This window comes from Schistosoma mansoni, chromosome 2, assembly GCF_000237925.1.
Source record: "Schistosoma mansoni strain Puerto Rico chromosome 2, complete genome".
Lineage (NCBI taxonomy): Eukaryota > Metazoa > Platyhelminthes > Trematoda > Strigeidida > Schistosomatidae > Schistosoma > Schistosoma mansoni.
Genome location: NC_031496.1, coordinates 662,560 through 678,977, shown reverse-complemented (window position 1 = coordinate 678,977; position 16,418 = coordinate 662,560).

The following is a 16,418-nucleotide window of genomic DNA, read 5'->3' as shown; positions in this document are numbered from 1 at the left end:
CATATTGTTTCTACGCTTTACAGCTAAACATCTACCGCTCAGACTGCAAGTGCCCATTTGTCTTCACGTTCTATCCGAATCTACTACCAGCGGCTCCGGCACGGGACGCTATAAATCTGGTGAGCTCAGCAAATGTTGGCCCTACCTTATTCTGTCAATCTGTCTAATAACTTCGCCTGTCGTACGTCCATTAGTTGCGGAGACAACTTCACTATTCCTTTCGATGCTATAGCGTTTCAATTATCAGTAATTCCATCCGTTTCTAAATAATAATAATAATAATAATAATAATATATTCTGAAAATAATATTTACAGAATTCACACCAGTTTACAGGCATGATCAGATTGTTATAAAAATCAACATTTAATGTAGAGAACAAACATGAATTATAAGAAGGTTTTATGTTTGCTGGTTTAGTAATTGATAAACAGTTTAAATATGGCATATATCACGGCAAGCCAATGCAACACCAGGGAACTTGTCATTTTTTTATTAAGTGGATAGCCTGATGATTGACCAACATTATTCTGTAAGGTTATTACCAGTGCCAGAGCGAGTTATTATTAATTATCTACAACTAGAGAAGGTAAGATTAAAGCAAAGAGCACGGAACAACAAAACAATGATAGCAAGTAAGAAGTTAAACATTTAAAGTTCCTATAATCTCACTTGTGGAGTAAGATACACTTGCAGGCGCTAGAGCATTTAATGCATTTTCAGAGGAGCAAAAAGCATTAATTGAGCGAACAAACAATGGGAAAGAGTTTAACATACGGATAGTTTGGGGTAAATTATTCCAGAGTCTAGAAAACTTACAGGTAAAGTAATTCATATAGAGAGAAGACCTAGAATATGTTTGTTTCGCTAAAGACAAGGAGTTACGAATGTCGTAATGTGAAGCCTTAGCATATTGAATCGCCTGACTGGATGTGAAGGAGAGTTTGTTAAGTATTTTGAAAAAGAAGATAAGGTTAAGTTTGAGTCTCCTCATCCATAAAGGGTCAAGCCCTAGTTTACTACACCTCGAATTATATGTCAAGACACTATCAGGTCCAAGAGTACGAAGTGTAAATCGTCTCTGTACTGATTCCAGTCTTAATTTATCCTTTATGCGCGTGCTACTAAGGAGAAACGCGCAGTATTCGAGGAGTGGTCGAACACAGACTTTGTACATTAGAATACGGGATTCGCTGTTATGAAGCTACTACGAATCCGGTGTTCATCTTAATAATAATAATAATATATTCTGAAAATAATATTTACAGAATTCACACCAGTTTACAGGCATGATCAGATTGTTATAAAAATCAACATTTATTGTAGAGAACAAACATGAATTATAAGGTTTTATGTTTGCTGGTTTAGTAATTGATAAACAGTTTAAATATGGCATATATCACGGCAAGCCAATGCAACACCAGGGAACTTGTCATTTTTTCATCAAGTGGATAGCCTGATGATTGACCAACATTATTCTGTAAGGTTATTACCAGTGCCAGAGCGAGTTATTATTAATTATCTACAACTAGAGAAAGTAAGATTAAAGCAAAGAGCACGGAACAACAAAACAATGATAGCAAGTAAGAAGTTAAACATTTAAAGTTCCTATAATCTCACTTGTGGAGTAAGATACACTTGCAGGCGCTAGAGCATTTAATGCATTTTCAGAGGAGCAAAAAGCATTAATTGAGCGAACAAACAATGGGAAAGAGTTTAACATACGGATAGTTTGGGGTAAATTATTCCAGAGTCTAGAAAACTTACAGGTAAAGTAATTCATATAGAGAGAAGATCTAGAACATGTTTGTTTCGCTAAAGACAAGGAGTTACGAATGTCGTAATGTGGGGCTTTAGCATATTGAATCGCCTGATTGGATGTGAAGGAGAGTTTGTTAAGTATTTTGAAAAAGAAGATAAGGTTAAGTTTGAGTCTCCTCATCCATAAAGGGTCAAGCCCTAGTTTACTACACCTCGAATTATATGTCAAGACACTATCAGTTCCAAGAGTACGAAGTGTAAATCGTCTCTGTACTGATTCCAGTCTTAATTTATCCTTTATGCGCGTGCTACTAAGGAGAAACGCGCAGTATTCGAGGAGTGGTCGAACACAGACTTTGTACATTAGAATACGGGATTCGCTGTTATGAAGGTTTCGAGTTATGAAACCTATAAGGCGTTGAGACTTGGACGTTTGTTTCATTACCTGTTCAGTAAACGACAAGTCATCGGAGTACCTAAGCCCTAGATCTACTACTGTGTGTAACCTAGATAACATTTCCCCATTTATGGTAAGATTAAGGTTGAGTGATGTATCACCGAAGCATAGCCAACCACATTTAGCTGTATTGAGCTCCAGCTGCCATTTTGAGCACCACTGTGCTACCTTGTTAAGCTCCGTGCTGATGCAATTTCGAATATTGCTCAGCTCATGTGGAGAAAATGAGTACACCACCTTAAGATCGTCTGCAAACAAAAAGGACTTACCCACACTAAAACACTCACAAATATCATTAATGAAAACTAAAAAGAGCAAAGGACCTAAGACACTACCCTGAATTACCCCACTTCTAACAGGGACTGCGTTCGACAATGAAGAGTTCATTTTAACTATTTGATGTCGATTGCTGAGGAAGGAATCAAGCCAGGCTAGTAACGGGTTTTGGACCCCATAAGATGCGAGTTTACCTATGAGAAGTTGGTGGTTGACCATGTCGAAGGCCTTAGAAATGTCCAGGTATAGCACTAATACTAGATATCCTTGGCTACGAAGCGAATAGACTAAATTAAATAAGTCAAAATGACATGTCATACAAGATCGATTTTTAAGAAATCCATGTTGCGAATCATCAATAAATTGTTCAGTCAATAAATAGTCAGATAGTTCGTCACTAATAATTTTTTCCATAATCCTAGAGATAACTGGAGTAATATTTATTGGCCGATAGTTGTTCATGTCAGTCTTATCTCCGGATTTGTAACGTGGTATGATGTACGCGGTTTTCCAACGGTCAGGATAAGAGCCTGATTCCATAGAGAGGGTAAACAGTTTAAGGAGAAGAAGTTGGATATCTGGACCACCATATTTGTAGAGAAATGATGAAATCCCGTCTGCACCGTGACATTTCGAAACCTTGAGCTTATTTATAACCTTACTAATTTTCAGACATGTGAAGGAGATAGATGTTATTGAGTTACCAGTCATGCATATAACTCTAGAAACAGAGCCATTTATGGATTCTTTGTCATTTGCAAAATTACCACTGTTCAATTCGCCGATCTTACTGCTAGGTAAGATCAGTAGGAGCTGTTATAGAATTACTAGACAGTCTTAGTGTTAATTAAACAGAATTTTCTATAGTACCTAAATTGCAAGATTGATTGTTTCATAATCGTTCATTTTTTAATGATGAACATCTTGCTCATTTTATATCTTTTTCTAGTTAGTTCAACTACACCTCACTGGGTGTCCCGGTTAAAGGGACGCTTCTGATTCCGTTTAAACTACTAATGCTGTCGAAAAAGTCCAACAATATTCCTCTTCACTTAAAATTAAAAGTGTATTCGGCTCAGTAAACACTATACAGATTTACACAAAGTGACCAATCATGCAATCAGAAATCGACATGTATCACAGATTTGACATATACAAAATATTACTCTACAAAGGTAATTTTCTTAGTTACCAACCTCCCCAGTTCCTTCATGATAATAACAGAAGTTCCCGTAAGACTTATATGGAAATACACACAATCCCGAACTCATAAACTGTTGAACAGCGAGTTTTCTTAAGTTCAGAATGGATGTTTATAGGTTCATTGATCTGGTTAACAAGGAACATGAACAATGATCAAGTTAGCTGTGATCTCTTGTTACAACTTCAAACTGTTGTTTTCCCGTGATCTATTAGATTTCCAGTGGGTCATTGTGTAAGAATTAGGTTGAAAATTCAGTTTACCTCGTGATATTTATTGCTTTCAACTTTCAAGAGGATTTGGTGTAGACTTACACAGCAACCTAACTTATTTCTTTTTTTCGACCACAAAATATTGTATCTTGTCTCATAATGTTCCTACTTGTCGACAATAATAACGTCTAAAAATTGTTTCTCTGTGCCGCGCCTGCCAATGTCCAACCTTCCGTTTCCTTTCGACAAAGAATACAATAATTTGGTCACTCTCAAACTTTTCCGAAAGCCTCAATCACCGATTGTATATGATGAATGCAACACAATCACTTTACGGTCAGACTACAAGTTTTGAACGATCTTTGAGCAACCCCTGGTGGGACCATAAAATATGGGCTTGTCACTGGGTGCCAATGTTTAAGTTTTGCATAATCCTGATGCTTCTCATTTGTCAACATAAAGGTAATAAAATTTTCCTGATGTTTGACAGATTCATTTCTGTTGCAAGCGTTGAGTTTTAGTTTATTGAGTAAATATTTCATGACTGATTCCTCCTCACCCATTCATAGATCCCTTAAAAACTATCTGTCATCCCTCTTAACAATGCGTTCCTGCAACATTCGCTCGATTACTTATTTTAAGAGATCTTACAGTTTAACCTAGCGAAGTTTCTGGATATTCTAGCTTTTCTGATCGATTAGACTAAAATTATTTTGTTTTACATTCGTTTGATGATAATTAAGTACAATGTGAAAACCGGTTTCTCCTATCATTTCATGTATTTTAAATCATTCCTGTTTAACGTTGCATTGCATATCATTTTACATAGCTGTGATGAATAGCCAACTAATTATCCATCTAAAATTTTGAATGTGTTTTCATGAATCAGAGTGTTATTAATGTTCTAGTATTTTTAGATCTATCAGTAACAAGTTACTGTGGGAGACAACAAACCAGATTCCAGCAGAGGAAGAAATCAGGAAGAAGCGCTGGAAGTGGATTGGGCACACTTTGAGGAAATCACCTAATTGAGTCACAAGTAAGAACTGGAACGAAATAGAATAGATTGCCCAGGACAAGGTTGAATGGAGAATTCTGGTGAGCGGCCTCTGCTCCTCCACGAGGACTAACAGGGGTAAGTAAGTAAAAAATTATTCTATTACAGCATACAAAGAATTGGATGACTGGAGGTTATGAACTCTAAAAAGCCTTAAAACCTTCCCTGTTTCACGGTACTATTGATATTCAAATGATATGAATGTAAGATAATTCCTTGGTTCTTGTTTGTTGGATTTACAGTTCGCCAATACATGCACTTTGATAAATGTTACAAAATAGGTAAGAATAACACTGACGTTATTATTAATAAGTGATTATGGAAGTTGCTCAACATTGATCTATATGTTGAAAATAATGTTACGTCCGAAAAACCACGAACGTGCTTACTTATCTATTCATTTACACCTGTTGATTCTAATGAAGCTTAGGCCGCCGAACAGCATTATCCAAAGCACACTGTCCTACATCTGACGATCTAAACAACAAAGTTTGTCAATCAATCTTTCACTATCCATTGTGAGCAATGCCTCATCAAGCACAACCACTCATTTCACTATTCCCTATTTCTCTGTTCTTTAGTTTTTCATTAAATCTCAGTTTTTACTGTGAGCACACTCCACTCGCACATGGAGATACAAACACACTTTGTCAATCCATCTTTCATTATCCATTGTGAGCGTTGCCTCATCAAGCATAACCACTCATTTCACTAGTCCACATCACCAATTTCATACTTGTCATTTGATTACTCCGTCACCATAGCACATGTGTAACTCTTCAATGCAATGTCTCACACTGGAATAAGCTTCCAATTAGCATATCAACCATCTGACTTCAATCTGAACGATATCATTGTAGGCGTATTTTGATAGAGAAAATCTCATCCACTTCCATTTGACTATTTCTTTGAAGAGGATGCATTTTTGCTGTTTATGAATTTAAGACTACCAGATTTTGATTGTCTTCTTCCATCGTTGTACATCCAGAAATCATTCTCCAACTTGTTTAATCTATTTTCGTTTGCTTAGTTGCTTTCTGATGACACATCATCTTTCTTTTTTTTCAAACATCACATGTGTTTTATGCTGTGTAAATGCGTGACATTTACTGAGGATCGTCGTTTCTTTCATGAAAACAATCTTTCAAATTGTAATTACATTTATGGTGTTATAACTTGACCTAGCCGTCGCCAATTTGTTATGTTTTTGATCTAGGCTGTGGCCAATTGTTATGACTTGATCAAGGTCGTCGCTGATTCGTTATGACCTTACGAATTTAACAAGGACGTAATTCGCGTAAATTATCCACCAATAGAATATGCCTTCTACGACCTTCACACTGTGACAATGACGTTCGATTAGTATGAGTAATCTAGCGTCCTTATTGGTCCTTATCCGCCTAACCCGTCCACTTGAGTCCAAAACACCAATAGCAGCCTCAGCAATACGAATCGTTTATTTCAAGCATACTTTGTTTATATATCAGACAGACAGGCCACATCATACCATAAAATAAGAAATAATATTTGTACAAAACCAAGCCAAATGAGGCTGTAAGCGTGGGAGACAATAATCAATAAACTGAGTATAACTTAGGAACAGTAAATCATACAATAATAATCAATAGGTCAAAATGAAGCTTATAATAAGATGAATATAGATATAGATAATCTAGTTACAGAATAGTTATACAATAAGAATAATAGTCCAATAGTAAGTCCTGCAAGTTACCTGTACTTATGCCTTCGCTACTACATAACACATTGTTTCAACACATCGTTTCATTTTAAATAAATAAAATTTCATTAATCAGCTTTATTCTTGTTATACATCAATTTTTCGACATAATAATCATTTTCGGAAATGTTAAACATATCACTTTGATTAACTTGTATCATGATGTATTCTATGATATAGAGGAGTATTTGAAAGTTTTAAACTGTTTGGCTACAGATATGAAAACCATTGTACGTCGTCCTAGATTATGTTTTCAAGATTAGATATTTCAGTATTATCACGATCGAACGAAACGTAACTTTGATACAGTTAAACAACAACGAGTACGATAAAACAATCACTTGTACAATGGGTTATAATAATAATTGTTTCTATTATACCAATGGCGTTCTTGTCGAAAAAAGCAGGTCACTACAAATATTTGACTCTGAAAAGACCTCTATGTAAATATCAAAACGTAGGGTAGAAGACAAAGAAGCAATTCCTGAAAAGATAGAAATAGAAAGCATTGGGTCATAAATTAGGCAGCTTGTGCTTCGTAAACGATTATTAGAATTACGACAGATATGTTTCAATGTGGTCAGAAGTATGGGTCGAATTTTTGAACTACCTATATCTTTACCCAAAGATAGGATGCCCTAAGTTACTATTGGCCACCGATACACCAATAAAAGCACGAGCAGAGATGTGAATATAAAACAGCATTCGACCCGTATGACTGGTCTGGAGCCCTAATTGATCTCTTGTTCGTCTAGCCCTTCCAATTGAATCCAGAATACCAATTACAGCTTCTGTTATGCAAATTACTTATTTCAAGCACACTCAGTTTATATAACAGACAGACAGACACAGCGCATTACACCATAAAATAGGATATAATATCTGCACAAGATTAAGCCAAATATAGCTGTGAACATGAGAGACAATAATCAATAAACTGAATATAATCTAGGGACAATAATTCGTATGATAATAATCCGTGGGTGGTAGTCTAGCTAAGATTAATCCGGAATGTAAGACTATAATAATGTAACGATTTCTACAAATCCACTATACTATGTTCAGTCATATTCTGATGATCTATAGTAGAAAATTAAGTTGATTTGTATCATATCGACACCAATTAAATATCACATATTAGTGTTACTCTCAAAACTACTCATGAAACTATCAATGATCAACTCTAAACTAATAGATTCCACATAACTATCTATGAACTACTATTATGATATATGCCCTCACATAGCCACGCGTATACAGGCTCTGTCAGGGAAGTCTTACTCACTGCCTTCTCGTGGCGGGGGTGTTGTTCACAAAAGTGAGAGGACGAAAAGCGAATGTCCGGCGCTTTAATCGGGTCGGTGGACACCGAAAGTCCACCTAGGGGAGTTGGAAAATCCTCATTCCAAATCAATGGTGGACATGGGCTCCAGGATCCTGATGGAACGAATGGCGTATGAACCTATTGTTGGTCACCGGCTACTATGGGACTGCATCTCCTCACGATGCTCCACTGCCCTGTGGATCAGACCATTAGGTCGAGGGCTCGGGGTGTGGCCCCTTAAGAAAACCACCTGCTTCAGTTTGGGCACCTGGGCAGTATCACAGCCCTCACACAAATTAAATGAGATTTGTGCGGCGCATATGTATCTGGTGCCCCCTTGTACCAATATTTATGTGTATAAATAATAATAAATAAATTAAGATATATTATACTGATATTAACAGATATAAGTAGTATATATCATCTATCGAAAATGGAATACCTGACGGCAAAGAAAATCGAAGAGAAAAGAACAAAAAGCAGAAAATGATTAATATGGAAACGAAGAAACAACATAATCTGAAACAATTGATGAATATTTTACAAATAAAATATTTTCATAGTTGAAAGCATGAGTCAATTGAAGCTAGTCCACCAAGGAAAATCTTGAAGCACTGGACGGCCGTTTCGTCCTATTGTGGATGACGGCTCAGTGGTCTTCTGGTTAAGTGCTCTGGCGCGAGACTGATAGGTCCTAGGTTCGAATTTCGCGAGTTGAGGTCGTGTATGCGCACCGCTGAGGAGTCCCACAATAGGACGAAACGACCATCTGGTGCTTCCAGGTTTTCAATGGTGGTCTGGCATTCATTGACAGGTCAGAGGTTATTAGGTGTGAGAATCAAGGAAACATTAAGGATTGGTGGTGTAATAGTTGAGTGGAGTTGAGAGACAGATAAGTCGTGTGACAGTTTTAGATGTAATAAAAGATCCATGGAATCAAAAACTGACTAGATGTGTTACGTAATTATTGAACAGAATGTGAAGAGTTCACATAATTTAAGATAATCAAGTAAGCTGAAATGTGTGAGTGAAAGGATGGTTTAAGAATACGGTAATAGGAGAGGAATATAATACAAACTAAATATTAACAAAAATAAAACTAATAACCAAACACAAAAAATTGGATTATCATGGTAGTAATAAGTTTATTACTGTCTTTTCTTGAATACATAGATCCGGTTTACGTTTTCTTAACGCGATGGCTTCAGAAAAACGGAGAGCAACTATACTTTTTCGTTTGTTAATAATTTTGAAAGCATGCGAGATTTCAATGGTATGCCCGATGTCAAGTAAATGCCGAGGTATTGCATTGTTGAGAGTCCTGGTCCCTCGCTGCCTCAATTTTACTGGAACACGCTCAGATATACGAACATATACTCTTCTCTCGGTTCTTTCAATGTATGTGCTTTGGCATGTACATTATTTAATTACTTCTGTTACCCCTCGTGGAGGAGCATAGGCCGCTCACCAGCATTCTCTACCTAACCCGGTTCTTTCCAGTTTCTATTTACCCTTTTCATATCTGTTTCTATTCCCCGGCGTAATGTGCTCTTTGGTCTTCCTCTTTTCCTCTTCCCTTCACGATTCCAAGTTAGGGATTGCTTCGTGATGCAGTTTAGTGATTTTCTCAATGTGTCTCCTATCCATTTCCAACGCCTTTTCCACTTCAGCTGTAAGCTGGTTTGTCCTCTCCCATAAAACGCTGTTCCTGATAGTATCCAGTCAGTGAATGTTGAGTATTTTGCGTAGACAACTGTTTATAAAAACTCGTACCTTCTAGATGATGGTTGTAGTAGTTCTCCACATTTCAGCTCCGTACAGTAGGACTATCTTTACGTTTGTGTTGAAGATTCTCACTTTGAAATTAATTGACAATTGTTTTGAGTTCCATAAGTTCTTCAATTGTAAAAATGTGGTCTTTGTCTTTACCAATCCTCATCTTTACATCTGCGTCAAATTCTTCTTGTTCATCAATGATGCTTTTCAGTTACTTGAATTTTTTCACATCTTCCAGAGTTTCTCCATCAAGTGTGATTGGGTTAGTGTTCTCCGTGTTGTATTTGAGAATCTTGCTTTTTCCTATGTGTATGTTGAGGCCTATTGATACAGAGGCTACTGCTACATTTGTTGTCTTCGTCTGTATTTGTTCATGTGTATAGGATAGGAGGGTTATCACGTACATTAAAATTGGTAAATGTAGTTGGAGCGACTGAGAAAAGACAACTTGTTAATTTTGGTTTGTTTGAGTGAGCAGTTTATTTCTCATATCATCGTTATTTTTTGCTTCTGAGTAGGCCACTTTCAATGAGGAATTAACTCTGTGATTAATTATTCCAGTAATTTCATCTCCTTTGAAACGTATCATTGATAACCTTTTGTCATTTTGATGGAGTTTTGTTCTCTGGGCTGGATGGAGCTTTCATCGTCTTTCTGAACGATATCATCAGCACAAACTTCGGGTAAAAAAATGAAGTGTCCGAATTTCTCCACATGTGTTTCACAACTTGTTCTATACACCTCGAGATTGATTAGTTCTTGTTGACCTTATCAAAAGAATGATAAAAGCTCTACGACCAAACTATCCAGTTCAGAGAACAAAACTCGATCAAAATTATTCACCTGAACTACAAATCTCCACCATCTCAAAACTTTTCGTCATTCCAATCCTTTACATTCACTTATATCAATTGTTCCATACTAATACATATTTGATTATTATCAAAAGGGGTTTTTGTAGAGATTTAGTATACTCACTAGTGACTGACTTCGACAAGCAAATCCAGGAGTTCTAGTGAGAAGCAGTGACCAGTGGAGTTCAAACCACGTCGGTTGTGAGATATCAACTCACTGAAGACAATTGGTGAACGGTTGTTCAACTTCGTGGATTAATCGGAGTTAAACATAAACACCATCGGATACCTGATTAATGGTCTATCGGTTAAGTGCTCTGGAGCGAGACTGGTAGGTCCTGGGTTCGAATCTCACGGGGCAAGGTCGTGGATGCGCACTGCTGAGGAGTTCCACAATAGGATGAAACGGCCATCAAACAGTGCTTCCAGGTTTTCCATGATGGTCTAGCTTCAAATGACTAATGATTTCAATTAATATTTATTTTGTTTTTATTTGTAAAACATTAATCAATAATTGACCTCTATTTTCTTAATTTACAGACATGACTCATTATCGATCGTTTTTTTTTCTTCTTAACAGGTAATTAGTCAATGCGCACTTGTTTTTTTTTAATTTTTTCTCATAACCTTTGTAGTTATAGTAACGGGCAGACCTTGATAAGTATATAATAAATAAATTAACCAATCAGAATAAAGTATTAAAGTCATTCAATTAAACCATTTCTATACCTACATATATATTATACAATACATCCATTTGATAACATACAAGTTGTGTAATGTCTATTACATGTCAGAACTTAGATTATTCAAGAGATATTAATGAGGATGATTATAGTAATACAGACAGAACGAGAAATGATACTGTAAATGGATATACTACTAATATAAATAATGAACATATGGATAAAATTTATCATTCAAATTTGAATGATTATTATTATAATAATGATATGGAACCAGAATTAATTGGATTTGTTCAAAAATATAATGTAGTTATGGATGATGGAGCTGTATTAAATAAATCAGCTTTATTAAAAAAATCTATATTAGATAAAAAGAATCAAAAGTAAATTATTTTTTTTTAAATGTTGTTTTCATTTCAATTGTTGAGATCATGAGTTAATTGAAGCTAGACTGTCATGGAAAATCTAGAACTACTGGATGGATGTTTCATCTTATTGTGGGATTCTTCAAACAGTGATTATCCATGATCCCGCCCTCGTGAGATTTGAATCCAGGATCTATTAGTTTGACGTGAGAACGCTTAACCTTTATACTACTGAGCTGGCTGGCATCTATAGTGATCTAGTTCCAATTGACTTATGATCTCAACTATTGAAATGAGTATAATATCTACAAAACCCCACCTCTGATATTGTTTTAATGTTAATGATTATAATTCATTAAAGTTTTTATTGATATTTATAAATCAATAATGAATTGTTGCTATAGTGACTAAACGATACTACTCACAATGTAGCTTTAATAAAATATATTACAAAAAAACTTGTGACTAAATATGATTATCTTAGTCATTTACTCAGAAAGTATATATGTCAATCGTTGTGTCATGTGACTTGTTAATATATATCACCAATTAGAGACATTGACTTATACGATTAGACTAATGACGCATAAACACAATTACGAGCAACCTAGAGTTCCGATTGATCCTCGGAGATAGTAATCTCTCTCGTAATCCAGCCGGTTCAGACAAGAACATCAATATCAACCTCTGCTATATGAATCACATATTTCAAATATACTGGGTTTATATACAAACAAACCAGACCATATCATACCAAAATGTGACTGTGATTGTGAGAGACTGTAACTAATAATAGTAGTTAATAGATCAGATGGAAGCTTATAATAAAAGGAATATGAATATTTATGTATTGTAGTTACTTAATAGTTATACAATAAGAATTCTTCGTCTAGATATGACATTAATAGGCCGTGCGTGACGGGCCTCAAGCAATTGTCCCTTGGGCACTGCGGTCACGCTCCCAGGTCGTTAAGACCAACACTAATCCAACTTCCTTTTCAGGTCCCTCAAGAAATACCATTCCATGGTGTGGGCAGCCGGGAAGTGATATTAGCCCTCATACCGGTAACTGCAAACGAGACGAAGTTGGTCACTTTCAAATCCTTCCTACACCTAATAACTCTATAATCTCCACGACTAGCCCTTCCTCTGTCCTTTCATCACCTCGCACTGCTAGGGCAAACGATTTGAGTACACGGAACGTTATTCCTGGTCTCCTGAAACCACGCTTTAAACTACATGTAGAAACTTTTAATGTCCGAACATTGTGGCAAATAGGACAACAGGCCTCCTTATTGTACATTACATCATAACTAAATTGTTAAGTGAAAGAAACAGTTCCCATTTTAGTTAGATTTTCGGCCAATACTTCTCGAAATACAGTCTCTACGTATTTAGAATGACAGCTAATGTATAATCTGTTACATGTCGAAGATCAGAGTGATGACTGTAACTAAAATTTACTGAGCTTAACTAATTAAAAATAACTGAAAATAGTTGGTTTAAGAACTTTATGTAAACAAACCGATCTGCAATTTTCAGGTAACCACTATGAATTTAAGAAACAAAGACCACCATTGATTTGGACTTCACAGATGACTTTGTCCTTCTATCCCATAAACATCAAAAAATACAAAGGAAGACAACTAGTGTGGCATCAGTAAGTCTCGACAAACACAAGGGAATAATAAAGATCCTCAAATACAACACAGAGAACACCATCCAAGTCATACTTGATGAAAACCTGTAGAAGAGGTGGAAACAATTACTCACATGGCGAGCATAATGGATAAACAAGGAGGATCAGATGCAGACATAAAAGAGAGGATTGGCGAAGCAAGAACAGCATTCCTACAGTTTGAGAACATATGCAAATTGAAACAGTTGCCAACCAATATCAAAGTCAGATTTTTTCAATACGAACGTCAACACTATTCTACTGTACGTAGCTGAAACTTGAAGAATTACTGCAATCATCAACAAAAGTGTACAAGTATTTATAAACAATTGTCTAAGTAAGAAACTGAATATCCGTTTGCTGGATACCATCAACAACAACCTACTGTAAGAGAGAACAAATCAACTTCAAAGTGAAGAGGAAATTAGGGAAAGACGTTGGAACTGGATAAAAATATATTACGGAATTTATCAAACTGCATCACGAGGCAAACGCTAACTTGAAGTCCTGAAGTTGAAAGGAAAAGAGGAACACCGAGGAATACATTGAGTCAGGAATCGGAGGCAGATATCAAAAGAATGGATAGTGTTGGAGACGTTAGATCCCCAGAATTCACTTGGAAAAGGTCCTAATTTTGAATTTTATGTTTTTGCGCCAAGAAACGCTTAGTTGACTTACAACTTACATTTCCTACTCGGAATTCCTTGACTGTCATTGGTTGACGGATTGTTTTAGTACGCTATTTTGTGGCTCTCCCAAGGGCGTTTCTATCATTGTATATGTTATGAATTTATAAAAAATAGGCCGTAATGCCAATTCCTTGTGATTTTATGTCCGGCTTTTTATCACGTGATTTATCCACCAATCGGAATACGACTTTCTCAATCTTAGCACTGTGTTAACCAATGACTTCGACCGGTATGAGCTGTCTAGAACCCTTATTGATCCTTTGTCCGCCTAGCCCTTCCAATTGAGTCCAGAAAACCAATTACAGCTTCTGCTATGCGAATCATTTATTTGAAGCATACTCGGTTTATATACCAGACAGACAGAGTGCATCACACCATATAATAAAAAATAATATTTGTACAGGATCAAGCGAAATGTGGCTGTGGACGTGGGAGACAGTGATCAATAAACTGAGTATAATTTAAGGTCAGTAAATCGTATAATAATAATTCATAGATCAAAATGAAGCTTATAATTAGATGAATATAGATATACACAATCTAATTACTCAATAGTTAAACAATAAGAATATATAGAATAATTGTCCATTATTAGGTCCAAGGAGTTAACCGTACTTATGTCTTCACCAGGATATAACGATATAAATAAGCTTGATTTATGTGCTCATTGACCTCGTATTTTCTGAATGCCTGTACAATACATTCTCTACACCTCATCAAAACTTCTTGATCTAGTTAGCAAGGTTGGGAACAAAGGATTAGAATAGCCTGTTGTGTCACTGTGTCATAGTCTTTCGTTCCGTTTACCGAGTAAGGTGAACTCATAATATCATCAACCATATCAAATAGCAACTGGAAAATATTGCTCAGAAAAAAGAGTTGAAGAATGTTGGTGGTCGGTCTATGCTCCTCCACGAGGTGTAACAGGTGTAAGAATGTAAGTATAGAATCGCTATCTAGTACTTTATGCTCTTAATATCTTTTTCTGAATGAATTTTTCATTCAATTGAAACTAGACTATCATGAAAAACCTAGAAGCACTGGATGGCCATTTCATCCTATTGTGAGACTCCTCATCAGTGAGTATCCACGATCCCACCTCACAAGATTTGAACCAAGGATCTATCAGTCTCACGTGCGAGCGCCTAATCTCTATACCATAAAGCCGTTCAGTGCTTCCAGGTTTTCCATGGTGGTCTAGCTTTAATTGACTCACGGAAAACCTAGAAGCACTGGATGGCCGTTTCGTCCTATTATAGGACTCCTCATCAGTGAGCATCCATTATCCCACCTCATGAGATTTGAACCGAGGATCTATCAGTCTCATGTGCGACCGTCTAACCTCTATACCATAAAGCCGTCCAGTACTTCCATGTTTTCCATAGTCGTCAAGTGAATTGTAAATTCAACTATTAAAATTATTAAGATCTTCACAAACCCTCCCCCACCCCTTCTGATAATAATTTTTTTTGTTTGTTCTTTACCCACCCCCCTCTAATTTTTTTTTTACATATAGGAAATTTCAACCTCCATTTGGTTTAAGTTTAAAAATGTTTATTATATTAATTATTATAACTAGTATATTATTACCATTAATTATTATTGGTATAATTATTGGAATTATTTATGCATATAAATTAAATATACCAAATTTACCATATGCAATACCATGGTGGCGTCGTACACAGATTTATCAAATTAATATTGAAACATGGGCAAATGATGTACAAGGTACTATTGGTAGATTACAAGATATAATACCACGTATGGATTATTTAGTGAATCAAGTAAATTGTATTTTTGTTTTTTTTTTTGGTTTTTTGTTTGTTAATTGTTCCATTGTACTATTTTTGATTATTAATTCTCTGAAGAACTGACTTAACCTAAGTGACGAAACGTCAGAAAATGTAATTTTCTTTACTCATTAGGATATTATGAATATATTATTTATTAGCAAAAATGGATAGAAATCACAATTGATTGGCCACTGGGTGGTGATCAATGTCGTGCGTGTCATGTCCTTCTTAGTGCTGATCGAATGCTATCGATCAAGTTGCAATGTGGCCACCAGTCTAGGTGGCTCGACACTGCTCGCACTATATATATTAAGGTAAGATGGTGGTTGGAGGTGGTCAACAGGAAACCCTGGACCCGGGTTTCGTGCTACTTGGCACTCGTCAGTAAGTTGCACCTGTAATCTTGAGGGAACTGATGCTCCCTTGTGGATTCGATCCCGTGTCACTCAGCTTCACAGTCAGAGACGTTACCACTGAGCTATTCGGGCCGCAACCGACCTCCTGTAGGACTGAGATGTAATCACAATTGGTTGACCACTGGGTGATGGT